Source organism: Ptiloglossa arizonensis, chromosome 6 (assembly GCF_051014685.1).
Source record: "Ptiloglossa arizonensis isolate GNS036 chromosome 6, iyPtiAriz1_principal, whole genome shotgun sequence".
In the NCBI taxonomy this organism is placed as follows: Eukaryota; Metazoa; Arthropoda; class Insecta; order Hymenoptera; family Colletidae; genus Ptiloglossa; species Ptiloglossa arizonensis.
In genome coordinates this window covers 14,795,561-14,822,856 of record NC_135053.1, presented here as the reverse complement: position 1 = coordinate 14,822,856, position 27,296 = coordinate 14,795,561, and the positions used below count along the sequence as shown (strand labels likewise).

General features: G+C 44.2%; 1 protein-coding gene across 2 annotated transcripts in view; it reads right to left on the bottom strand.

Moving 5' to 3' along the window:
• Positions 1-25,949, bottom strand: part of Twz (BTB/POZ domain-containing protein twz) — a 62,632-nt gene extending 36,683 nt beyond the window's left edge. The window contains exon 1 of one of the 2 annotated variants that reach the window (XM_076313584.1): positions 25,662-25,949. The gene's annotated coding sequence lies outside the window, so the exon portion shown is untranslated. Of the gene's footprint in view, positions 1-7,871; positions 7,973-25,661 lie in introns of those variants that run through there. The other variant, XM_076313585.1, reaches the window with a different exon arrangement.
• Positions 25,950-27,296: the final 1,347 nt, after the last annotated feature.

Here is a 27,296-nt window from a genome sequence, read left to right as displayed (position 1 = left end):
ATTTTTTTTTTTACTAATATCGTTTACCTCAATCCTCAAAGAATCTTCCAACATTTGTGTCCAATTATCGCGAACAGAAAGTATCGTACATTTCCAAAAACGATCGTTCCATATATATTTTCTTACCGATCGCGTTTACCTCGATCCTCGAACAAACTTACGACATTTGTGTCTCGTTATCGCGGGACGGTTTCCGTTTCCGATGGTTCGCGGCGTAATCCTGTTGTCGATTCAATTAAGAAGCTATCGGGAACGCACGTGCACGAAAGCGACGCAACTCGGTTCTCGGGCGAGCCTCGAGTGCCATAAAATTACGTGGGCGTACGAAGGAGGCTCGAGAGCACCGTTCGCATAATGGCGAGTACTTCTTGTTTCGTTTCGTGGTCCCTCGTATATTTATATCCCATTCGTATAAGTTTCGCATAAATATTTACCTCGGCTACTAGCCGCGACTACTTAACCGCGGGGTTATTCTTCGCGTGCTTCGATCCCGTCGATGGTTGATTCAGCGTTTTTCGGTCCCCGTTCGAGGCTTTAATTAGAGACGAGATAATAATCTCCGTCGAGCAATAACGTCGAGCTTGTTCCGCGTCGGACATCGAGGACGTCGATCGTTTTAATCGATCCATTGAATAAAATCACCGCCGTCGAGAATCGTCGTTGCGTGATTTACGACGCCGAATGTACAGTGTGTACCGCAAGAACTTGGACGCGGTGTCCTTGTAGAAATTAATTCCTCTCGCAAACAATTTTTCGTTATGTACCAGGTTGCTCGACAACTTTTCTCCTTTTACCGAACGACATCGAACAATCGATTATCGACGATTATCGACCAACTAGTATTATTTGTAGAACAACGAACATCCGAATGCGACTTTCTCAGCGACATTTGAAGCGTTTTGGAAAGGATAAAAAGGATTTTATGCGTCGTTTCGTCAGTGTAGACGAGACTTAGGTCTATCTCCATGATCCTGAATCAAAACAAGAGGCTAAGGAGTGGTGTGAACCCGGTACTTTGGCTCGGAAGCGAGTTAGGGTGTAGAAATCGGCCAGGAAAGTGTTAGCATCAGTTTTCTCGGATGAAAAAGAAATTTTCTTCGTACATTAACTCAGATTATTATCGTAACCTGTTGGATCAGCTGCATGTAAAAATTAGCGAGAAACTAATGGTTTACGGAAGAAAAAAATCATTTTTCATCGAGACAACGCGCCCTCTCGCACAGCTCGAGAAACCATCGCGAAAATCAATGAATCAAAGTATGAATTATTGCAACATCCACCCTATTCGCCAGATTTAGCTCCCTCTGACTTATGGCTGTTCTGACATCTCGAAGAATTCATGGATAAGAAACGATTTTCATCGAACGAAGAGGTAATAGCAACCGTCAGCAATTTCGACAGTCTTCCGGATTCTCGTTTCAAGAACCGAACATTACTAATTATAAAATAAAATCATAAATTACAACATCACCGGAACAAACGTATCGAAGTTCAGGTTATTTTATTTAATAATAAAATCTATTTTCCAACCATGAAATCGTGTATACGAACACTCTTTCGATACGTACCGTGCACATCGCTTTTACGACGCGCACTGTGCGTATCGTGTCCACGTTCTTGCGATACGTACTGTACAAATCGTGCATTGATCGATCTTGTATCGAGGGAGGGGGGAGGATACGCGAAATCGAACGAATTACGAATTAATGGCCACGTTTCGAGTCGATACGATGTAAACGGTACGCGGTCTCGCTACGCGTGACGCTCGAAAAGAGACGCGTCACTTAGCGGGGTACATCTGTCGATCGTTAGCGGGGTTTCATTAACGCTCGACGATCATGAAGCGGCTATAAACGCGCACTTAGCGACGAACCGTGAGGACGTTGCTCGAAACACTAGTGGCTCGTTAACTTCCACTTTGCGTTAGGTTTGCATTGATTTTCAGTTCCGTTCCTCTGCTCCCGATACGCAGCTGTGCATGATTTCGCTGTTTCGCTCGCGGGAAACGTTCGATCGTAACGATTGTGCGCAACGTGGCAGTTGTTGCGATTGTCTTTCCGATGTTCTTTCTTCTTCGTTTCGCCATTGTGTCGCACGATGGAAAATCGGAGAATCGTCTGGGTTAAGTATCGTTGTTTTTCGGGTTGGTATTCTTTCTCACGATTTGTTACTCGGGGACTAAGAGAAGGAAAACTTGATCAGTTGAATCGTAAAGATTCTTTCGTAGGTATTTATGGAGTTATTTCTACAGTTTAATCGGTTCCAAAAATTAACGAAATTGTGAATTAAATTAATTTTTTTTTTACGATGCGATCTATTAGATTGTTCTGAAAGTCATTTCGTTTTTCAAAATTGAGAATATATAATTTAATAAAATGTTTATACACTCTAAAAAATTGTGTTTCATTTTCACCAGAAAAAGTGAAATAACTTTCCAAACAACCCAATAGAACAATTCGTAAAGGTGCTTTCACAATTATTTACAAAATCGTCGCTCTATTCTAACCGGTTAAAGAAATAAACACAATAATCGACTTACTGTTTTGCAAGCTCTTGTCAATCACAAAAAAAATTAACAAATACATACGTCTCGAAGTTCAACGTTTAATAAATTACCCAAACGTGTGGAGCGCAGTTAACAATGATTTACCGTAATAATTACCAAGCAATAAATTTTCTAAAGCGTTTATCTTTTTAGTATCGCACTTGGTAAACCAATCACTCGCGTGGATAGCGTTGCAAGCGGAAGTATACGAGCTTAACGAGTCGTAGATATTATTTTGGTTTCGGCGCGGGAAAGGTCCATCGTTCACCATCGGCCATAATTCCGCGGCGCGTCGCCGCGCGAATTTTACCGAGCCATAAATCGCAGAGACGCGTTCCGGCTTCACAAGGCACGATTATCGACAAAGGGAACCGAAACGTTAACGATCCGGGTTGAAAACACCGATCATAAGCGTCTTTTCGACGAAATTAGTCCGTGACTTCTTATTATTCAGCGCAGTCGTGTCGAGAAAGTATTCCGGTAGCACGACTTCGAAAAATCGATTTTCCTATGTTTGTTTCTTTTTTTCATACTTCTTCAAAGTACACGCCTTCGAAAACATCCGTACAAAAGGATTTCCTCGAGTTCGTAAAATTAACAAAGTTGTAGACGTTCAAAGAGACCAATGTACCGCTCGCAGCGTGCGTAACAAAAACTTTAAACGCGTTTCTCTCAAACCTGCATTTTTTAAACCGACGTAACTCAAGTCCTGGTCGACCGATTTGCTTCAAATTTGAAGAAAATTAACGAGTATCCCTCTATACGAATCGGGTATTTAGAAATACAATCTTCCTTTACACAACCTACAGCACATCGAAGACCAAAAAAAAAAAAAACACAGAAAAAATCGCTGATAAAACTTCGAAAGCTCCCATTTTTTCAAATTTTCAAAATTTCTTCCTCCTCATGATTCTCTTCATAGCTACTCACACACCGATACAAATACCATTTGTTTTCTTCCTTTCGAACAACCAAAACGACAAATATCGCATCAACCGTACGTACCAGTCTTTCGAAACGCGCTTCGCTCAATATCCACGTAACTCCCGCAATTTTTGTTATTTTCATTTGTAAAAAATCCCGAATCTAGGGTAAACACGTAGAAACTTGCGTGCGAAAATTCCACCGGAAGAGTGTCGCGGTTCTCGTGGAAAAAAATTAGGAAGCAACGCGAGGTAGCTCCCGCTACGAAACGATACTTGGCCTAATCGGCTCGCGTGCTTACATTTCGACGAGGATTTTCGCGTGGTTCGTCGCTCGGCGATCAGCGACCGGTGTCGCGGAAACTGGAACGACGCGATCGAATTGTTTGTGTTTCATACGCCTCTGTACGGGTTCAGCGAGGCGTGAAAATGACCGCGATCCAACGTTTTTACAACACGTTCCTCTCTGTCTCTGTCTCGTTGTCGTCTCTGAAATTGCCGTGCGCCGAGGAATGCGCGCGACCGATCGATCGGATTTATCGTCGATTAAACGACTACTCTCGCCAGCGAGCGCTCGGTAGCCGACAACCTTTGGATATTAAAACGATCTTAGAAGGAACACGACCATTCCCGTTCACCGAACGACTGGATTTCTCTCAATGATTTACTGGCCACGGAATGGTAGCGAATCGCGTTTATCTTAATTAAGCGGCCCATTTGGGTGGTTTACTTCCATCCGTGAAAGAAACGAAAACGGTGAGGATACGATGATCGTTACATTGGCGTCGACGTTCGGGTTGTTAACTATTAACGGAGCGATACGTGCAATTTAGAATACGGTGGAAATTGCGCGAATAGAAGGTATGCGAATCGAAAGGTACGCGCGAAACGACGAGTGAATTTTTCGTAAAAAAGAAATTGTACATATCTGGTAACGACGTTTTAACGAGTTTTAAGCGGTGCGATTTAGAATCTCGAGAGAACGTATGAATTACAAAGAATGTCGATCTAGGGACGTTCAGGTTGTAGAATAGAGTGACTTTTTAATAATCGTGAAATACACACCTGGACTTGTCGTTAGAAACAGGTTCTACATTTGGACATGAACGTTAGAAAGGTTGAAAAAATTTTCGTTTCGCGCTTTATATTATTTTTAAAATGATCTATTTTTCGATCATTTCCTCCGATGTGTTCGCTTGATCGAAAATGATCCCGAACCGATGTTTCCCGTTTGGAGGGCGTAAATTAATTTCGAATCGCGTAGATTCAATGTCGTTGGTTTCGAGCAATCGGTCGATTGCAAAATAATCGCGGAACGAGGAACAAACGGAGGATTAATTACCGAAAAGTGGGAGCACCGGCCGCGAACAGGCACGATCGATAAACCCTTCGTTGCGCGTCGATTCGAGAGAGCATCCGGCTCGCGTACGCGGCCAATTACATTCGATAATGATTTATCATCCGTACGAAAATAACACGGGCTCGAAACGCGATACAAACCGACACGATTCCGTGTTGCGATGTTCCGCTCTTACGTTGCAACTATACGCGTGCATCGCGGGAGAATTAGGTCGTCGAGCGTGCAGAATCGAGGCGTCGCGAGAAACGTTATTCGATCGATACCAAAATCGTTAACGAGTATTATTTTTCATGAATATTAAACTGTTCGAAAAGTCGTTCCGTTTTCCAAAACGGAGAATGTATAATTTAATGAAACGTTTGTATCGAGGCGTTTATTCGATCGATACCAAAATCGTACGAATATCATTTTTCATAAATATTGAATTAACAATTAAGTTGTTCGAAAAGTCGTTTCGTTTTCCAAAATGAAGAACACATAATTTAATGAAACGTTTCTACGCTCTAAAAAAATCGTGTTTCGTTTTCACCGAAAAAAAAGAAACTATTTTCATAACTTTCGTTTTTTTTCGGTGAAAACGAAACACGATTTTTTTTAGAGGGTATAAATATTTTATGAAATTATACATTCACTATTTTGGAAAACGAAATGACTTATCCGAACGACCCAATAGTATTCCAACGACGGAACGTACAATGAATCGATTCTTCGTGAAAGAGTGAATGGGAAATGGGAAAATTGTTTCTTTCAATTTTCGTTTCGAATTTCATTTTCGTGTCTGAAGAGAATCGTTTCGTCGTATGCTCTAGATACTTCTTTTCTCTTTGTGTCTCATCGTACTCGATGGAAATTATTATTCGATAACGAATTATAATCCGTTGGCATAATCTACTTGGAATGTTCACCGAGTTTGCGCGCGTGTGACTGTGTCGTGGTCGAACGGATCCCGATACAGGCCACTGTTTAGTTTCCTATTCGTCTATAATCGTATTGACACGATTTCGTGCGCACATGTTACCACTTTCCATCAATTTGTCGCGAGTCGAGAATACGTGGATATTCTCCATTCTCATTTTCTTGCATCGGTAGCGTGCGGTGCATCTACCGTGAGAATTTTTTTAAATATTTTCTTTTATCTAATGAAACTCAGAGAGTCACGCGCGTAGCACTACGAGCAGTATTTGCAACAATTTTTGCATCGGTGAAGTATACTTCATAAAGTACGCGTCGTATTTTCATTTATCAATCATCTCTAAATAGACAGAGATAAATAATAGCTCATAATATCCACGAGGAATCAACATTGCGTACGATGTTAATGTTACTTGTGAACGATGTACGGTCTGTATCGAGATCCGTACAATCGCAATATAATTGCGCAAATATTCGAGGAGTATTTAACCAAACGAAGAACGAACAAATTTTATTCTATATTTTTGATTTATTGTTTCACGTAGAAACAAAAAGTTCATTTCTTGGTTGTACCATCGATCCTGGGACACTCAATATATTGGTTTATTCGGAAAGTCATTCCGTGTTCCAAAATGGAGAATATACAACTTAATAAAATATTTATACACTCTAAAAAAATCATGTTTAATTTTCCGTCCCCCCCAAAAAACCAATTTTAATAACACCCTCGATGTTAATAGTTTCGCGAGGTGTGCACAAAAAAGAAATACTGAATATTTCGGGGAACATTAATCACATCGATGATCGTACGAAAGAATATTGCGAACTAAATGTTACAAACATCGTCAAACGACACCGACGAGTTCAATTCTCGGTTCTCCACGATCAGGATCCGTGGACAACGAGGACATTCTTCGTGGAACGTCCTTGACTGCTCGGGGGACTTCCTTCGTGCGAGCTTTCGCACTGACCCACATCCGCCACTCTGCGAGTAACTCGTTAGATCCTCTGATTGAAGATCGGACGAGGAACGGCACGGTAGTTATTACCAGGTTTAATAAGCGGCGGTGCTTTCGCGAGATAGATGAAGCCTTCTTGGCTCACCTTAACGCAACCTGCACGCCAGAAGGACGTGGCGTAATGAGGAAGAAGAAGAGGAGAAAGAAGAAGGAGAAGAGGAGGAGGAGAAGGAGGAAGAAGAAGAAGAAGATGATGATGAAGAAGAACGGGGATGGGTGTCTGTCGCGTGTGAGATCACGACGATAGGTCCGTGGAGAGTCGAGAGGAAGAATGTGAAACGACGATGACGGAGCCGCTTGGATTAAACTTATCTACGGCGGAGTAATTGGGCATAGGCGATTTTCTGCAATGAGTCCAAGCGGCGAATATCCGACTATAACCGATCGACTCTCGAGAATGGAGCGGAGAACGTTTATCGGGTATATAATAACGGGGAGACACGAGCTTCCCGATAATCGATTCGCTGGAAAGAAAAATGAGTAAATTTGCGACAGAACAGCGAGGAAAACGCATATTCTCCACGAAGAAATTCAGGATTAACTTCATAGAAGAATAAAAGTATTCTTCTTTCGAGGATAGTTCGATTTTTTTCGAGAGAGAACGAAAAGTAGATTTTGATTTATTTTTTTTTGACAAAATATCACCTCGATTGTATCGTTTGTTGAGGAACACTGTACGTTGGTGTGATTATTTTGTTGGTGGCACGACGATTTAGATACTCGTAATTACCGTACTTGAATACTTCTACTTACGAGGCTCCTGTTACTCGAAACAACACTCGACTTGGTACTCGTACTTATTGTACTCGGTTACTCCTACTTATGGTGCTCCTGTTACTCGAAACAACACTCGACTTGGTACTCATACATATTGTACTCGGTTGTCTCGGTTACTCCTACTTATGATGCTCCTGTTATTCGAAATAACACTCGACTTGGTACTCGAACTTATTGTATTCGATTATCTCGGTTACTCCCACTTCTGATGCTCCTGTTACTCGAAACAACACTCGACTTGGTACTCGTACTTATTGTACTCGGTTGTCTCGGTTACTCCCACTTCTGATGCTCCTGTTACTCGAAACAACACTCGATTCGGTACTCGTACTTACTATATTGTACTCGGTTGTCTCGGTTACTCCCACTTCTGATGCTCCTGTTACTCGAAACAACGCTCGATCGAACGATCGCTCTGGATATTCAAGTCGGATACCGATTCGAACGATTTCGAGTGCCCCATACCGGGTAGTCACGGCGTAAACGCGGACTCCTCTCCGTCTCGACTACTCTCCGTCGTCTCACAATCGCGCAAACGGACTTCATTAAACGCGAGGTTGAAATGTCAATGGCAGCGCGCGTCACAAAAGAAGAAGCCCTCTCGAGGAGCCCCGTGACACGACGTTGGAACGTGATGTCACCGAATAGAGGCACGAAAGGCGAGTAAGAAACGTCGCGTCGGGAGCAAGAGGGACGACGATCGCGTGTTCATTGTCCCGGGTTGAAGCGCGATTACCTGTACGGTTGCGCAAATAAAAAAGGTCCGTGTTGCCCGATGGCGCATCTCGGGAGGGAGAAAGCGGGGTAAAGAGCAAAACGACGAAGACGAGGGAGCAGAGGACGCTGGAGGAGAGTGGCTCCCTTTCTTCGGTGCATGCACGAGCTTCGATAGTGGACGACTCGAAGCGCGTGCCGACCGGTTTGGCTTGCGCTCGCAGTTACCACGAACACTTACGTAGGTAGTCTGAAATTTATCGGTGCCACGGCCTGGCACGTAGTCCCGCTCATCCTTTCAGAGCACCCGGAGAGTGCTTGTCGCTTAATTCTCGTTTAGAGGAGCTTCAATTAAGCAGCGATCCATCACCGCGGGATACTTCGCGGCGTTGTTGAGCAATCGTTCGTCTATTAAGGCCGCTCAAAAATTCCCTTTTACCCTGTTTTGCTGCGAGCGAGTAGGTTAGCACAAAGTGAAACGAAGCCCGGCCGCGTGGTTACTCTTGTTGCGCGAACTTAACCGATTACTTAACTGGTTCGGTTCTGTAATCGGAAAAAGTTGTTTAACGCGACGTAGAGAGCCCCCCCTCCGTCGTACATCGAGATTCAAAAGTTTCGGGTCCTTCGTCTTTGTCGAAAGATCTTTTCCGTACGTGATTTGCGTGGCTGGAAAGATAAATTGAATTTTATATGGAAGGAGTGGGGGGAGGTAGTATGGGTGGAGTGGGGGAAATAACAAGTGTACTACTATTGTATTGGTGTACCAAATGTAAGGTAGTTGAGTATAAGGTAGTTGGGTATAAGGTAGTTGGGTATAGAGTAGTTGGGTATAAGGTAGTTGGGTATAGAGTAGCTGAGTATAGAATAGTTGGGTACAAAGTAATTGGGTATAGAGTAGTTGGGTATAAGGTAGCTGGGTATAGAGTAGTTGAGTATAAGGTAGTTGGATATAGAGTAGTTGGGTATAAGATGGTTAGGTGTGCTATTGTATCGGTATACTAAGTTTAAGGTAGTTGAGTATATTGTAGATGAGTATAAGGTAGATAAGTGTAAGATAGTTGGATATAACAAGTATACTACTATTGTATTTGTGTACCAAATGTAAGGTAGTTGAGTATAAGGTAGCTGGGTATAGAGTAGTTGGGTGTAAGGTAGTTGTGTACGTTATTGCATCGGTGTGCTAAATGTAAGGTAGTTGGGTATAAGATAGATGAGTGTAAGATAGTATAAAGTATAAGGCTTCGATTTTCCATTGTTTGCGCAGGACACGACATTCTCGGGGATAAATTTCAACGCGTCCATTCGATCGTTGTCGGAAACTTATCCGCGTCGCGGTATTCATTTTTTCCCCCGAAATCTGGCTTTCTAACTGTTCGCTTCGCCTACGAGAAGTCCCTTTTATCGGTGAATAAATTCCGCGCGGTTTTTCGACGTCCTCCGCGCGTGTGTTAACCAGCCGCGATGTAAATCTCGCGCGCCTGACACACTCGCCTATGAAATCTTATCCGTCGAGATCCTGATCGCGCGCGTCCTGTCCGTATTTGTTCGGTCCTGCTACTCTCCCCGCTCGACTATCTCCCCCCCTCGTCGTCGCGATTACAAGTCTCGCGTATTTGGGGCACGTCGTACGTTGTTGCTGGAATCGATATCGTGTACGGCAATTTTTACGTACCTGTTCGCGATTGTTTCGATCGAGATATCGACCGACTACGAGTACATCGCGGATGTATCCTCGGATGTTCCGCGAGGAATGCGAGTCTAACGTCGTTTTAGTAACGCTCGAGCGAGACGTATCCCAGAGAGAAAAAGAGATCGCTTCAGGAGGCAGTTGCGAACTTTTTGCGTGAAAAGATCTTCACCAGGATTCGTACGAAATCGTCGACCATGTTTCAATGTACCTAAGCTTGTGAATTATCATTGGTAATTTTTAATCACCACGTTTAATCGACATCGTTCGAGCGACGTTTATTTCGACGAGATTGTTTATTTATCGTCACGGTGATATCGATAATGTTCGCTGCATCGATACTCGTTTCGTTGATATTGAGTTTTTATTTACCCGCCAATATTGAATCACGACGACATTTTGCAATGGCGTTTCGTAAACACGGTCGATCCTCGAACAACACGGTCTTTTCGAAGTCGACGTCGATTGTAATGGTTTCGAGTGACATTTCTTCTTTAAATTTATTTTTTAAACTTACTCTATTATAGAAATATGTATATAACAACACGTATAATTATATAGTATCTAAAATAAAATTCTAGAGTAGATCGTAGTCTTTGGGGGGTATGAACAATTTTACGCAAATTTTCAACTACGTGGTTACTCGAGGAACGTAACTTCCGCATTGTTCGAGGGACAAGTGTATTATTTTACGAGTGCGGGCTGTTTCGTTTTTTTTTTATACGAGAAACACAATATCGAATCAGAACGCTGGCTGCGGAACGAGTGGTAGAAATTGTTTTACTCGATCGTGGATAATCGAAAATTGCTATCGACGGTTTGCACGTAAGAAACGTGAAATTAGAGACGATACATGTATTACTGGGTGAGCGTGAAAAGTGGAAACGGAAATAGCTGCGAGTGCAAAGGTACTGCAATTACGTTACGCCTAAACGATCAACGCTCGATGACGAGCATGCTTCGAAACGTGTTCAAAATGTTTAGAACAACCTTAAAAAATTATCTAAACGCAGCGATATAGCCCTAACTGTATTAACGTATTTTTGTAAAATTACCAATGATAATTCACAAGCTTTGGTACATAGATAGATAAATACAAAGTAAATGTCGAAACGAGTGTCGACGTTAAAGTCGATAAATGAACAATGTCGATTAAAACATTGTCGGTGAAATGATCGTTGATTTCATCGGTTTACATTTCCCCTAACCCTTCGAGTGCTATGCACACTTATTATATTCATTAAAAGAAAGCTATCATTGTGGATCGTGGGCACATTTACGTTCGAAAAGAACTTTCTCTGCTCAATTTCGAGCAAAAGAATTCCAACCGTAATTTAATCACGCCTTGTACCTTCGATCGACAAAGTTCACACTAGTAAGAAAATATTCCGCCCTCAGTGATCGCAAGGGAGGACTCCGTCCACGCGGATTGCTTCGACCGGAAGTACTCAGCACTCAAAGAATAAACTCAGAACCAATCATGACTCCCTGCAACACAGAAACTGTCGTCCATTTCTCCCAGACACGCGACCAAGAATCACCCAAACACCAATTATCCAATCTTTAACATCTCGTGACGTATATTTTCGAAATTCTACAATACACGTTCTTGCGATTGCTTCAAGATGACAACAGTAACCCTCCACCTGCATCGCGCAGGTGTACAATTCCAAAATCTCGCGGTCTTCGAAGCTTCAGAAAAAAAAAAGGTAGCACCCTCACCGAAACCTCCACCCGAGACATCGTTCGATAAATTATGCTAATTATCCGGTATCCCATTGGCGTAAAATCCCCTCTAAGCGGCGATCGAACGCGATCGTTCGTAATGAGAAAATATATTCCCGGTTCGGTTATACCCCCGTCGCGAGCAACTTTATCGCTCGAATCGGTTATAATTCTGCCAGGGGAGGAGTCCTCGCGTGTCCTGAGCGCGCACTCGAGAGAGCGGTCCCGCAAAAGCAACGCGCGGTCACCTAAACGCTTGTCGCGTCCGGTACCGAGACGGGTCGCTTTTATCGTCGAATAAATCCCGCGGTCGGTAGGATTTTTCTGTTATTTCACGGCGTTTAAGACCGTCGCGTCGCCTCGGTACGGGTACACGTAGGATATATATATATATATATGTATGTATATACGAGGCTGTTCGGCGTCGTTTCACGAGGAGAGCGTTTCCCTGGTCTCGGTACGGGTCTGGGTTACCGCGCGCGCGAGAGGTTTGCGTACGCGGTGTAAATCTCTCTCCGCCCCGTCGTGCCTGGTGGCAATACGTCGCGGTCGGGGCCCGAGTTCTGTGTACCTACCTACCTACGAGCGGTTGCACGCGTCGTTACTTACGCCCTGGACCCGATGCGAAGTATTCAGCTTGTACGTTAGTCCTGCCCACGTAACGCGGACCAGCTCGGTACCGGAGCCGCAGCCGCGCCGCGGAGACCCGTGGAGGCACTCCCGACACGCGCCAATGCATGTCTTGCTCCATTTCATCCTCGCCCATTCCCACCACTTACTCTCACCTACTTACCCCGCGAGACGGAAACTCTGACCGAGACGTTGTCGGCGCGAGCGAGCGAGCGAGCGAGCAAGCGCGCGCGCGGTTTCGCGCTGGACCGGCGGCCGAGATAGGAATTTCATCGACGGCGCGACTACGCCCGATTGCGACACGCGTACACCGCCCCGACGACGACGACAACGACGACGCTGGACCAGGTGTGTCGCGTTTTCGTCCGACGCGTACCGCGCGGATATTCGATTATTATTGTATCAGCGGTCGTGTTTCCCTTTATGGTCGATACTCACGTTAACGATCACGAGACATCTCGAAGTCATGGTGACGCGGCGTGACGCCGCGGTGGAGATGTTCGGGGTCACGGTGACGCTCGTGAGAGGTTATCGGCGAGATGTTCGGGGTCACGGTGACGCGCTGTGACACCGTGGTGGAGATATCTTGGGGTCACGATGTCGTTCGTGAGAGGTTATCGGCGAAATGTTCGGGGTCACAGTGACGCGCTATGACGCCGCGGTGGAGATATTTAAGGGTCACAATGTCGTCCGTTCGATATTATCGGCGAGATGTTCGGGGTCACGGTGACTCGTTGTGACACCACGGTGAAGATATTTAAGGTGTCACGATGTCGTTCGTGCGATTTTATCGGCGAGATGTTCGGGGTCACGGTGACGCTCGTGAGAGGTTATCGGTGAGATGTTCGAGGTCACGGTGTCGTTCGTGCGAGGCTACGGACGAGACGTTTGAGGTCACGATGTTGCTCGTGTGGTTATACAGATGGAATATCTCAATGTTGCGAGCGTGACACCATGGATGTTATGCTTTGTATCACGATGTTGCTCGTGTAATGTTCCACACGAGATATCTCGCGTCGCGATTTTACTCTTGCAAAGCTACGGACGAGAAATAAAAAATTCTTCAACAATCCGAAACGAAGAATCCGTTTTGCAACGCGAGATATTTCGTCCATAGTGTCGTCGCGCGAGATATTTCATCCGTAATGTCTCGCGAACAACATTGTGACGCCAAATATCTCGTCGGTGGCGTTGCACGGACGTCCACGTGACACCAGATATTTCACCCATAGTGTCGCACGGACAACATTGTGACGCCAAATATCTCGCCCGTAACAGTGAGAAGGTTAATGGTCGAATATACAGACCTAATCCAGACTGTCTGCTATCGATACACAACACGCGGGAGGATAATTTTTCATAACAACCGGTGAAAGTCGAAGATACTCGACGAGGATAGCGAATGGAAATACAATAGGACGAATCGATCGAATCTTTCGTTCGGTTGAAACGAAGATTCGGTTTAGAGTTTCTATAATATCGTTTTTTTGTTTCTTAGATCTCTCGGTTCTTTGTTTCTTAGATCTCTCGGTTCTTTGACGTTCGAAAAATACGCAGCTAAGAGGAAACGTCGAAATTGTAAAAATTGCAAAAGTTATAAGTTTTTAAACGGCAGCTGCTGCACGAATTTAATATCCGACTCTACCGGGGCGGCTCGCAATTGAGGTGGACTGGCTATTTGTCTAGGGCTTACCGGTTGGATTTTTGTTTCGATTCTCCTGAAGTTGTAAAGCAACGTAAACAGTGACGAGAGGTACGACTCTGATCGCGAAAGCGAGTAAGAAATTTCGTCGATACCCGAGAACCGCTCCTTCGTGGGAAAACCAGGGGAACTAGTATAGGTAAAAGTAGTCCTCGAGTATTTAAATTTAAAATACGAACCCACAGATCGGGGGAACTATTCTCACCTAAAAGGACTAGTATCGTTCGCATCAGTCGATGCATTTGTTAACTAAAGTTAACAAATTCGAAACGATTCAATTTGCTCACGTAACTAAACTCAACTTTTTTATCTCACAATATGGAAAATCACAAAGGAAAACATATGTTATAAATTCTATTTACAAATGTGTACACGATGTTACTTTGCGTCACAGACCATTAAGAATTTATTTAAAAACCTTCCTCAGGTATCCAATAGTTTGGAAACTATCATCAGAGGGATAAAACATTGCAGGTTACTTTTTTCCCTCGAACTTGCCTTATCAAACTCGAGAGAAACAACAAGTTTCTTATTTTTGACCTTTTCACAAACCTGCGAAGTTTCGTCAAACTCAACAGAGATCGATTAAAATCGAACCTAACACGATTTCGAATGTTTCTCTTCCAGTAGCGTTCTCGACTCGAAAATATTTTATTGCAAGAGTGCAATTTTACGGATTGTATCTACATGGATCGTAAACCCACGAACGACATTTTCATGCCTAGCGTGTTTCAATTAAACCGCGGCACGGTTTGTATGTGACGGAAGGTCGATTTTGCGTGGAATCGAGGGTGGTAGAATTGCGACAATTACTTAATCGGTCGTAGAAGTAGCCGAGTAGAATGTTGTTTCTCCCGGTGGTCGTGACTTTGTTGCCACGACGAGAAAAGGTGTCGTGGGCGATGAAACCCGCGTTCATGCGTGCACCGTAATTTGCGTAGCGATCGTTGCGCGTATTATGCACCGAGATATCGATGCCAGATCGAGGAGATAAGCGGAGCACACGCTACCGTGATCGAACTTGTAATTGAATTATTAATTGTACCGCCCCGATCACTGCAACGGTCACACTTTCGTCCAACGTGCAAGATTCCATTGGAGTCGCGGCACGTTCGATTCTCGCAACACGCTCGTGAAAATCGACTCACGTCGGAAATGAATCGGTTTATCGCGGTACAAACGATTAAAATTTCTCCCTTCGTTACGATCGTTAAACACGCGGTAATGATCATCGGGATCGGAGCCCCTTTACGAGCTAATAGTCGGTATTGACTTTCGTTGCCGAAGGGTGGTTTTGCTCCCTCGAAGAGACTCGTTTCTTTTCGATCTTGTCGACGAACATCGAGAGAATGTTGTTACATTCTCATTGTTGCGACCTGTTGGTCGGGCGTGAAGAATCTTTTCGGAAATATGGGAAAATTTTTCGTACGATCGACACGCTCGTCGATGGTCCCGTATCGGTGTAATTTATGGTCGTGGATCGACAGGGTGAGTTATTATTTTCCGAGATCTCGAGAGAGGAACGTTCACACGGAGGATCGATTAGAATCACTGGGCAGGGTTGGTAATAAATATTGATTTCTATCTTACGGGTACTTGAAAATGTTGTTCACCGATTGTTCAAGTTTATCGTTTGGTTTCAAGTATTATTTTGTTTGAGAGACGAATAAATTGTGGTAATTTTGTTTTACTTAAATTCTATTTTTAGTTAAGTTTTTTGGAGAAAAAAATTCGATAGGTCAAAGAACAATATCGAACGTTAGAAACTATGGTAGAATGTTCGTTGTAAGAATTAATTGGGAGACAGAAATATTCGTGCGAGAGAATTTTTATATAATGGTACAACAAGTGGTCAACACTCGAGTTTATTTAATACCGATGAAATGAAACGAAAGGAATATAATTTGCTTTCAGATAACTCTGCGTATCGAATCAAAAATCGAAAGGAAAAATATTGTTCAATTTTACGTCGTTTCAACGAAATTAAAGAAATCGAACGTATGAATTTTAAATCCCTTTGGCAGCCAAATCGAATAATTCCTTCGATTCGAGTTCTACGACGTTACTTTCTTTTCGGGCCTCGAACCATCCACTTTCTGATTATTATTCAAAGCATTGACGATATTGCGATATAGTTTTACACGCGATGTACCAATTTCCTACGGAATCGTTGTAAATAGATCCGTACAAAAGGGAATATGATTGAATATTTCACTTTGAATATTTCCATGCAGTATTGTAATAGGAAATATACTGTTCGTATAATAGAATTTTCACACAACAGAATGTTCATATAAAAGAAGGCCCGTATAACGGGTATTCATACTAACGAAACTTCTACCGTACATGTAAAATGTATAGAATCCAGTGCAGTGCAAAAGCACCTTACACCGTGTTTTGCGACTCTCGACTTTAACGAGTGCGAAACCTGTATTTTCAAATACCTCAAAATGTAATATTTTCACGACTCATCGATTCGTCCAAAAAAAAAAAAAAATAATAAAAACCTTCCATCGCGCGTATTAAAAAAAAACTATTTCACTCTATGTAAAAAGTCTCTGTCAATAACACATAAAATTGTGGCTCAAAAAAAAAACAAAAAGAAAAAAAGTGTCCTCTGTATTAAATTCTCCTAACAACAGCTTAGACAATTCCTCCATGTTCTCCGTCGTTCACGACTCTCTTTGGTGACAATAATAACACAAAATATAATTAACCACAAAACTCCCATCTTACGATCCACACGTCTCGACTTTCTCACAATGACACGTCCACACTTAACAAAACCCTTTCTTCGACTTTTCTTCGCCCCTTCCACTCTAAAAACTCTCGAGACCTACTATACTCTACTATTAGATCATTCGGAAAGTCATTTCATTTTTTTGTTAAAAATGAAACACGATTTTCATTAAATTACATATTCTTCATTTCAGAAAACCAAATAACTCTCCGAACAACCGTATAAAAATCTACTCGTTCGTACCGTACCAAACGCTTCTCCTTCACACCTTCTCGTACCGAAATTCACCTCTACGAGAGCCTCGTTACGACGACAAGATGCATCGAAATCCACCGAGACGTAGAACTCGAATTACCCCCACCCAAAGCGTACAATTCTTCCGTAGAATTCGAAAGAAACGCCTTAGGGGTCAGGGCGAGTGGTCGCGCGGGCCACGTCGGTGCACGCGCGCGAAGCGCCGGGGTTCCCCGATATCTCGGACAAGGCAAAATATTTACGGGAAAATTTCGCCGCGGGGTGGCGGGGCTTCATGAATAATTTCGGTCCGCAGGAGACTCGTCAGCCGTCGGCTAGACGCCGCGGGCGCTCGGTTCTAATTACGGCAACTGCAGAGCTCGTCTGCGCCCCCGGCGATCCCCCGGGTCAGTTTCCAACCCCCGGTTTTCCTGCCCCAGCACAATTTCCACAGAGTCCACATCCCTTCCACATCCGTTCTGAAATGCTAGCAGTGGTGCTGCACCATCCACCCCTCCCGTTCCCATACCACCTGGCATCTCCACCCTGCCTACCTACCTTCTTCGCTATCAGTGTACGTCGACCCACACCCGTTCGGCCACACCATCCCCCTCAAGCCCACTTTTCTATCCAACAAGCCATCGAGACGTAGCATCGAGCCATCGGTAACCGGTTCGCGAAACTTTCTCCACCGTCTCCGGTGTTTTCCGATTTCGAGAGCAAACCCACCTCTACAGTTCACCCACCGATCCCACTCCACTGCCCCTTGAGATCGTCGCACGTTATCGCGAAATTACAGAAATGTTATTTCAAATGAACCGGATGTCCCGCGGATATCCCCGATGAAAAATCCCGCCATGTTTCGTTACGTTACGTTTTTCCAGCCCCCTTCCAGCCGACTTGTCGCGATCGTTGTCGCGGGTCCGTTCGTAGGTTGTTTTTCCTTCGACGTGTTCCGCGTCCTTGTACGTTTTCGGTAAATATCGAGAGGGACACTTTGGAATATTTGTTGATGCGTCGATCGAGGGGGAGGGATCGACAGGCGAGAATAAGGAACGTGAACGTGTCGATGATCATCGAAGAGTCGAGATGAAGTTTGATTCGCGAAGTGAACAGTTGGGGACAGTTGGGAGTCGCGTGGTTCGACGTGGCTGGCTGCTGATTAGCAGTCATTAAAATCGAACGTATTGGAGAACGAAACGAGGTAAGTGTAAACACTCGAGCCTTCCGCGAGTCGTTCGCGAATCCACCGCGAGGGCGCGGAGCCTCGCGCGGGCAAGTTACAGGGCTCTGGGGCAGGCGGGGCAACGGATCGTCTCCGGAGGGCGTACACGTGCTGGCTTTACGAGCGCAGAGTCGAATTCGAAAGGACAAAAATTGACCGCGTGACACGGTCGAAGGCTTCGAAACATCGAGTGTTTCGATCGTTGTTCGTGCTCTTCCTTGTGCGAGAACGAGGGTAGTTTTTTTATTTATTGTAGAAGAAACGATAGGTTTTGCAAAACGTGAGTCTATAAATTGGCAGAAGCTTCGTAGATTCGTTACTTTTTGTATATTAGTATTCGAAAATCGACAGTTGCAAAATTTGACAGAAACGAGAATTATGGAACCGGTAAATTGGAAGCAATATTAACGAATTGGAAACAATTAACGGGCTAATGTACCGAAATGAAATTGTCACGTTGAGAAATCAGAGGACGACGAAAAATATTTCTCTAACTTAGGTTTTGCTAAATGTTATTTTTCGTATATTAGTATTCGAAAATCGACCATTGTAATATTTAGCAGAAACGAGAATTATAAAATCGGTGAATTGGACGTAATATTAACGAATTGGAAACAATTAACGAGATAATGTACTAGAAATGAAATTGTCACGTTTAGAAACCAGGGTACGATGAAAAATATTTTTCTAACTTTCGTACGCAGAATCGATGATACCCAATGGTCTAAAATTTGTTCAAACACCCCCAGAATCCTAGGTTACTATTACTATATTTTTCGTTCAACTTTGTCAGGCAGCTATTGAAACGCAATTGCGTAGTGCAAAGGTTTAATCGCGAGTACACAGTGTTGGTGGGTTTGGCACACTACGGTCCGACGGGAGAGCGTTCAGCTTATCGGCGTACGAGCGCTACCACCAGTCCTCGGTCAAACGTATTCTCTTGAGAGATTCCTGCATTTATTGCACAATATTTTTAACGCGACTCGAAGCGTCGAGCGGATAAATATTCCACCCGGGAACGAAATTTGCATACTAGATCGACGTTCACCCGGTAACGAAAAAAAGAAATGGAGATGATGCAATATTGATATAAAGAAAAAAAGAAAAGAAAAGAAAAAAGCGGTAAGATTACTTTTCCCGTAATTTATTCGAAATATCTATAATGTAAATTTGTCACGGTTCTTTAGATTTTTGAAATACCTTTCAATGTTTTATCTCGCGCGCGCGCGTGCGCCACCTTGTCAATCCACCTCTCGCGCTTCTTCCTGTTGTCTATCCGTGCACCGTAATTATTCTCGCGCATACTCGCAGGGTCCGTCCCCGTTTACGGATAATAACAATAATTACTATTTATTCGCGCGGTTCGACGCGTCGATTTACGGGACGCGACGATAAATCGCGGTTTCCTCGTTTTCTGCCGCGTACCGGGGAATCGCGTTTTCTGCGTCCTCCCCCACTCCGTAACCTCCGCGTCGGGCCCCCTTCGGGGAACCGTTACATCGGTTTGTCACGGGACGACGCGTCTCGGGAGAGACAGGCCGATAATTATTTCAGATATCCCGTTCGTCGCAATAATTATTTCAGATAAACCGAGTCCCGAACGAACTGGAACGCTCGCTCGTGGTTCATCGAGCGGGGAGCGTGTCGCCAGTCGATCCTTCGGCGTCGAGATGTGCCTTGATACGCTTCGATCGTCCCCCCCCCCCAAACATCCTCCCCGAGTGGGCCCCTCGAGTGGAGTCTCGTAACACGCGAGAAAATTTAAGACCTGTCTCGACCGATTCTCGTGACTCGCAGCGACCACGAGAGACGCTTTTGGACGTGAGCTTTCCGCGATACTCCCCCACCCCCCCTCTACCACTTCTGTTTCGACACGTCGCGTTCCTTTTGGGCCTCACCTGACGCGAGATTCCAAATTTCGTCTCTTGGTCTGTCTTTCGATACGTTGCGCTTTCATCTCTCAGAATTGGGCCCTGCGAGACGCGAGATTTGAAATTTTGGGTCCGATACGAGTTTATCCCTTCTCTCTCTCGCTTTTCGCTTTGGTGCTTGTCTGTTTCCAAGGTTCCAGGAAACGCGAAATTTTTAATTTATATTCCAACGATTTCATTCTTTCCTCTCTCTTCCATTTTAATATATCGGGCCCTTGTACGTTTTGGGCCTTACGAAACGCGGAATTTTAAATTTACGCTCCGAGGATTTGATCTCTTCTTTCGTCTTTCGTTTCAACGTATCGAGCCCTATTCTTTCTGGGCCTTACGAAACTTTAATTTTGAAATTTACGCTTCGAGGACTTGATCTCTTCCTCTCTCTTCCATTTTAATATATCGGGCCCTGTACGTTTTGGGCCTTACGGAACGCGAAACTTGAAATTCGACAATCTTCCCCTACATTCTCTCTTCCCTTCCACAAATGACGCTCTGTTCTTCATGGGCCCCACGTTTAAACGAAATTCGAAATTTCTTTCGACAATATTTCGACATTAAAAATATCACTTCACGAAACGCGAGATTCCTAAACGATTGTATCTCTCTTGGTCTCTTTCGATAGATCGTGCTCCGCGCTTCGAAAATCGGAAAATGTAAAACTCGTGACTCGTACTCCCCCCCCCCCCCCCTCCCTTGTTTCTTTCACGGTACGTCGCGCTCCGTCCTTCTAGGGTCCCGCGAAACGCGAACTTCTAAATATATACGGCGACGAATTTATCCTTTCCTTCGCCCTGATCGTAAAGCGGATATATTTATACGAGGTTTCGCGAAAAGGCGGACACGGAGAGCCGCGGAATTTATTCGTCGCGTAGCCGTGTCCGACGAGGAACCAGCGGACGTGAACAGCTGTCCACGGTACTCGAGACTTACGATGTCCCCTCGGAAAATTGACGTTCGATATTCGTCAAGTCGAGGCGAAGACACGCTCGTACGCGCAACCGTAGGAATTAAATTATCAAGTACCGGTCGGTGACATTTACTGTCCATAAACAATCTGTCCTGCGGAGGGATTTGCATCCGCGCCACCTGTCTCGCGTCCAACCAGTTCCGAAGACATTTCAACGACGTACCGGTGCGTACGATGTTTTCGAACGTATCGATAAATCGATAACTCCGCGTGGAATGATCGCGATTCGACGCGGGCACACACGGACGAATAGAGAACCAGGCTTCGAGTTCTCTTTCGTTCTTTTTTTTTTTACCTCTCGTAACACGCGCGTGGAACTTTCACGAGCTTTTCGATTCGCGCGCGACGCGAGAAGGAGGAAAGGAGGAGCGTGGTGGGGATACGAGAAAAAAAAAAAAGGAAAAGAAAAGAAATAGAAAATTTTTCAAAGGGGAGAGAGCAACGTCGTCTCGAGTTACTCGGACTCCATTAACTCTCGAAAGCGGATTCCGCGCGGCATTATATGTCACCGCGTGCAACAGGAGATGCATAATTGATCGCAAGCATTGTTCGATGACGCCGGAATGCGGTCCGCGATTGAGCAATATCATTGTGTCTTCGGGTAACCGCGAGCGCGCGAGGCCTCCGTAGGCGGGCACGAGTACTCGGACTACGATTACGTTTTCCTTTTTTTTATTTTTTTTTTTTATTTTCTCGCCCCGCGGAGGCAGATGGACGTCATCCACGCCGGGATGAAACGCGTCTCTTGCGTTTGTGCGTCTTTCCGTGCATACCTCGCGCGGAAGAAGCGAGCGAGAGGACATCGCTGCGCGAAGACGCGATTCGAGAAACGGTAGTGTTTCAGTTATCAACGATGGAGAACGTTGGGAAACGGACGAAGAGGAAAAATTTGTGCTGGAGCGCTCGGAACGCACCCCCAAGGAACAGAAAATTTTAGTATTTTATTATCCGAGACATGGAGCGATGATAAAAAATTTCTGCGGGAGCTTTTGGAACGCCTCTCGAGGGAAAAAAATATTTTTATAACTTTTGCGAAGCGACGGTTGAAAATATAAAGTTTGCGCGGGAGATTTTGAAACGCTTCTCAGGGAAGGGAAAATTTTCTTATTATTTATCCGAGACAAAGAGTGATAATAAAAAATTTCAGGGGAGCTTTTGGAGCGCCTCTCAACGAACAGAAAATTTTCTTATTATTTACTCGAGACAGGAAGTGATAATAAAAAATTTCTGTAGAAGCTTTTGGAACGTCTCTCAAGGAACAGAAAATTTTCTTATTATTTACTCGAGACAAGGAGTGATAATAAAAAATTTCAGGGGAGCTTTTGGAACGCCTCTCAAGGAACAGAAAATGTTCTTATAACTTTTATGAAGTGATGGCTGAAAATAAAAAAATTCGTGCAGAAGCATTCGGAACACCCTCGAAGAACAGAGAATGACGTCGTCACTTTTCTGAAATAATGTCTGAAAATAAAAGATTCGTGCAGATTGCCCGCCAAAGAGCAAAAAATATTACTGTTTTTCCGAAAGACGATTGAACATTAAAAATAAAAGCGTGAAAGTAACAGCGATGGATATCGCCCAAGTGTATTATCTTCTTCGGATATGGAACCATCTTTGAATCAATTAACGAGAAAATTAGCTAATAAATCAAACCGAAGATTGAAATGAAGCAAAACCGATGTACCATAAAATTACCACACGGAAACGAGGATTCGTTCAACGCTTTGCACGCGAATATGTACATCGAATGTAAGGTTCGATAATTAAAACATACGTGCACGTTTAAAGTGATTATAAATTGCGGAGAAAATCGAAGTAAAGGGATGTTATTGGTTTTGTGGTAATCGGACTAATTACGATTTCTTTTTCTCGTAGCTTTGAACACCGAGGTACGAATCGGTGAACGCGTTGTCGGTTGTTGTTACCATGTGGCAACGATTTTATTTTAACAATTAACTTTCTCGTTAATTATCCGGAAGATGATTCAATGCTCGAAGAAGAAGATGACCGAAACGTTTAAGTGAGACCGATCGCTACCCTGTTCACACGTTTGGATTAATTTTTCACTTTTCCATTATTGTCGGGAAAGCGATAAAAACGTTTTTATTTCTTGGAAGACACTCTTAAAGGTCCCAGAAATTTTTCTTATTTTCAGACAGAGTCAAAAATGGCGGAGTCAAATCCACGATCGGAGGGAATCATCTCTATCGTGGTTTGTGTTTCTTCGATACGAGTGAACAGCTATGAAAACAAAAACCAGCTTGACCAAAATACCTTCCATTGTGTTCCATTCATTGCCCTTTTCGAGCGGCTCGTTTGAGTTCAATTTGGAGAAAAAGTTCCCTGTGCCTCGCTTATTGATAACCGATGATCTCGATTTTCGAACATTACACCGATCACCGCGTTGCATCGAATGTTTCGTCGTTCGAATAGATACTTTATTCCAAGATACATATATATCTATTAATTTTCATTCTTATCCAATTATTCGTGAAAGAAACAAAGTGTAGAGTCCTCAAACATCGCCCCCAAACATCGTATTACCTGCTCGGGGAGGGTTTTACTCCAAACGTTTAAAAGAATTAATTTTTCTCCAACACGATTTTATATCTTCCGATAAATTAATATTTCATTACGAAAAAAAAAGACACACGCACACATTTCTTCGAAACACGCATTCGATGAGCACGCAAAGTTACGAAGAGCCTATAATCAATAGCGTTCGGGTAAAAAAAAAAAATTTTGGAAGAGCAGCGTTTACGTTTGTTTCTTTTCTTTTTTTCTCACCGTTCTAGAGCAGGGGACCCGCTCAAAATCGCGGTCGATTCGCGTCGACTGTCATTTACGTTGCCGGGCTGCCATTACCGGGGACATTTTATATCTCGACAGCTTTCCAGCAACTCAATTAGAAAGTATTTCGTTTCCATTTCCATTGCACGGGGCATCGATCCGTCACGCGATATTTCGACAGCGAACTCGAGGGAAACAACGCGAGTACCTGGTCGTTTTTTCCTTTTTTTTCATTTTTTTTTCGTCTTCCCTTTCCACCCCGCATCCCACCTCGTGTCCCGAGCACGTTCGACGCGGGTAGCGCTCGTTCGATCCGGAAGTCGTTCGAACGACCGCGATCGTCGAGTTCGACACCGGCGAGGGAAATTTTCGACTCGTGAAAGCCGCGTGTTGCTGCATAAAATTTCGCTAAAGACGCGTTTAGCCTCGTTAAACGGGTATTAAGCTGGCAACTGACGGAGGAGAGAGGCACACACCGCGCGTTATCTGCTAACTGTGTCTAGCCGCGATAAATTGTTCACCAGCCGGTTAATTACCGTGCAATCGGCGCGAAAGTAAAACGACTGATTAGATAAATCGTGACCGAACCAGCGTTGCTCCCCCGGCCTTCTCTAATTGCTTCGCTACGTGGATCGTTTCGATATTTATAGATTCAACAATTTTTTGTTTTTTTTTGTTCGTTACCCGACTAACGCGAGTTTACGATCTCGAAATTACAGGTTGAACGGAGGACACTGTTTTCCACGACAGAATCGTTCACGAACGAAGATACACGGTTCTGTTGAGTAAAAAAAAAAAAAAAAAAAATGACCGACGAGACACTTCGATACCGGGATACGGTTGAAATTTGGATCGTTACGAGTTTGTTGTTTCGAATTTCCACGCGTATTGATCGACGTAACATTTTCCAAGGGGTTCGAACGTTTTATTTTTTCCGTTTCGGTTCGATATCGAACATTACGTTTCTTCAAGGGTACATTTTCATCGGTGGGGGAGGAAAGATACATTTCGTCCGTTCGGTGTTTCTTTCTCGTTGAAATACAATCGGTCGAATTAACGCGAATCAACGATAAGCGTAACCAACGTAATTTTAACCAAGATCGCGATCAGCTGTGAGCAGATAAAATATCGTATCGCGTAAAAATTGTTCGGGTTCGTGCAGGTTTCTATTGTTCGTAAAGGTATCTCCGAAGTTCACTCGTGTTTGTGTTTTCGAACAAACGAGCGTTATTCCTGGTGAAACAGACCGGAACAGAATCGGGCAAGTAGGACCGAATTTCTCGTTTTAATGGACCGTTGAACGGCACAAACCTCGCGATAATAATCGTAACGCTGGACGGTTGGCCTTGCACGAATACAAATAATATCGACAAAAAGTCTCTTGGTGAACTTTTCCGAGTCCCGCGATCACCTTTGCCCGTGGCTGTACCGTTGACAAGGAAAACGACTACCGAGTCACGAAAATAGGGAAGAAAAACTGGTCAGGAAATTACAACTACGGACTGGCGATCGCCGATGGATCCGTAGGACGACCAGCTACCAGCGCGTTGGTGTGAAATAAACAAATCGGAACGCGGATGCTCGGCGAGTTCGACGGAACGATTTTCGCGAATATCTTCCAAGGGGACACAATTTCACAATTTCTACGAGTGTACTCGAGAACGAAGGATCAATTTCAGCACTCTCTCGAGGACGATAATTCCGCTGTGCTCGATGTACGAAATTAAAGAAAAAAAGAAAGAGAAAAAGAAAAAAGAAATAAAAGGTAAATCGCCACGCTCACCGTTTTTGACACGTGGGCTCCAGGTTGACGGTTGTTCTCGCGTCCACGGTTGCCGATTCACAATCCCCCGACTGCTCGCCAGTAACCAGAACACTTCCCTCGAGCCACCGTGGAGCTTTCGCGGTAAGCTCGTGTGGCCGTGTGTCGCGCACAGATCCACGTGGTCACGGTTCACGTGTCTTCTTCCGAGTAGTGAAACGAGCGCGAGCCGCGCGCCACCGCAGCCTTAATGGGACTGAAGCGTCTTCTCCGGTGTCAGAGCGTTCGCGCTACTTCCACCACCACCACTACCGCCGTTACCACCACCACCGGTACCAGCCTCGTAGCCGCGACTACCACCACCACCACCATCACCACCGCCGCCGCCGCCGCCGCCGCCGTAGCCGCTGCCGCCGCTACCACCTCCGGGCTACCTCGACGTCGTCCTTCTCCCCTACGCCACCTTCCCGCTCCGACAGCTCGCGGCGTTTCGGTAAGCGCCCTGAGCTTGCAATCCTCTTCGCCCAGCCTCGAGGTCACCCCTCTGCTGTCTGTCAATTGGCTTCGAACTCTACCCCCCCTGCCTTTGGACGCCCTGCGGTCAATTTCATTCACGTTTATCATTATTGTCGCTATTATTATCATTATTATTATTATTATTATTTTCCAACGACTCCTTTCATCGCCAGCCACTTTTCCGCGGCTAATTAGGCTCGCGACCGTATTCCCGGACTCCCTCGACGTCTCGAGGACCACGTCCGCGTGGTTTCGACTTTATTCAATGTAACGAGCAACGGTTGCGGGGAGGGAGCAACACGGTCGCCATCCTCGTTGATATTTTAACGCGTACAAGAGACCCGGAAACGACGACCACGACGCTCCCAATGGATCTCTTCCATGCAACGTTCCACGGGTACGCGTTAACCGGAGGTATAAATATAATTAGCGACCACCGAGTTGCTTGTCGATGCAATTAATAGGGGAGGACTAAACGTCCGTTTCGGACGTTTTCGTCGTCACGAATCACACTTGCACGCTTTCGATTTTGTTTCACGATCTTCCCGTTCGCTTCGAGTGTTCACTGTTACCGGGTGTCTGTTTTCGGCGACTCGAGTGTCGTTAAGTGAGAGTATAAATATATGTGTACAGAGGAACGGATGAGTTTCTTCGTATTTTCATTTTTACGCCATTTGATTTTGCTTTGAATTTGTATTATCTGTGTTACTGTTTTTTCATTCGTTTTTGGAGATTTGAGATAATATTGAATGTAAGTGTAAATAACGACAGAAAGATTGATTATTACGATAAATAGAGTGATTATCATTTTAGGATATTTTCATTTTTACGCGATTAAACTTTGCTTTGAATTTGTATTATCTTTGTTGCTGTTCTTCCATTCGTTTTTTCAATCTTACCACGCATTGTCCGTTTTTGGAGATTTGAGATACTATTCAATGTGAGTATAAATAGTGACAGAAAGATTGATTATCATGATAAATAGAGTAGCTGTCATTTTAGGATATTTTCATTTTTACGCGATTAAACTTTGCTTTGAATTTGTATTATCATTGTTACTGTTCTTCCATTCGCTTTTTCAATCTTACCACGCACTGTCCGTTTACGAAGATTTAATATACTATTCAACGTAAGTGTAAA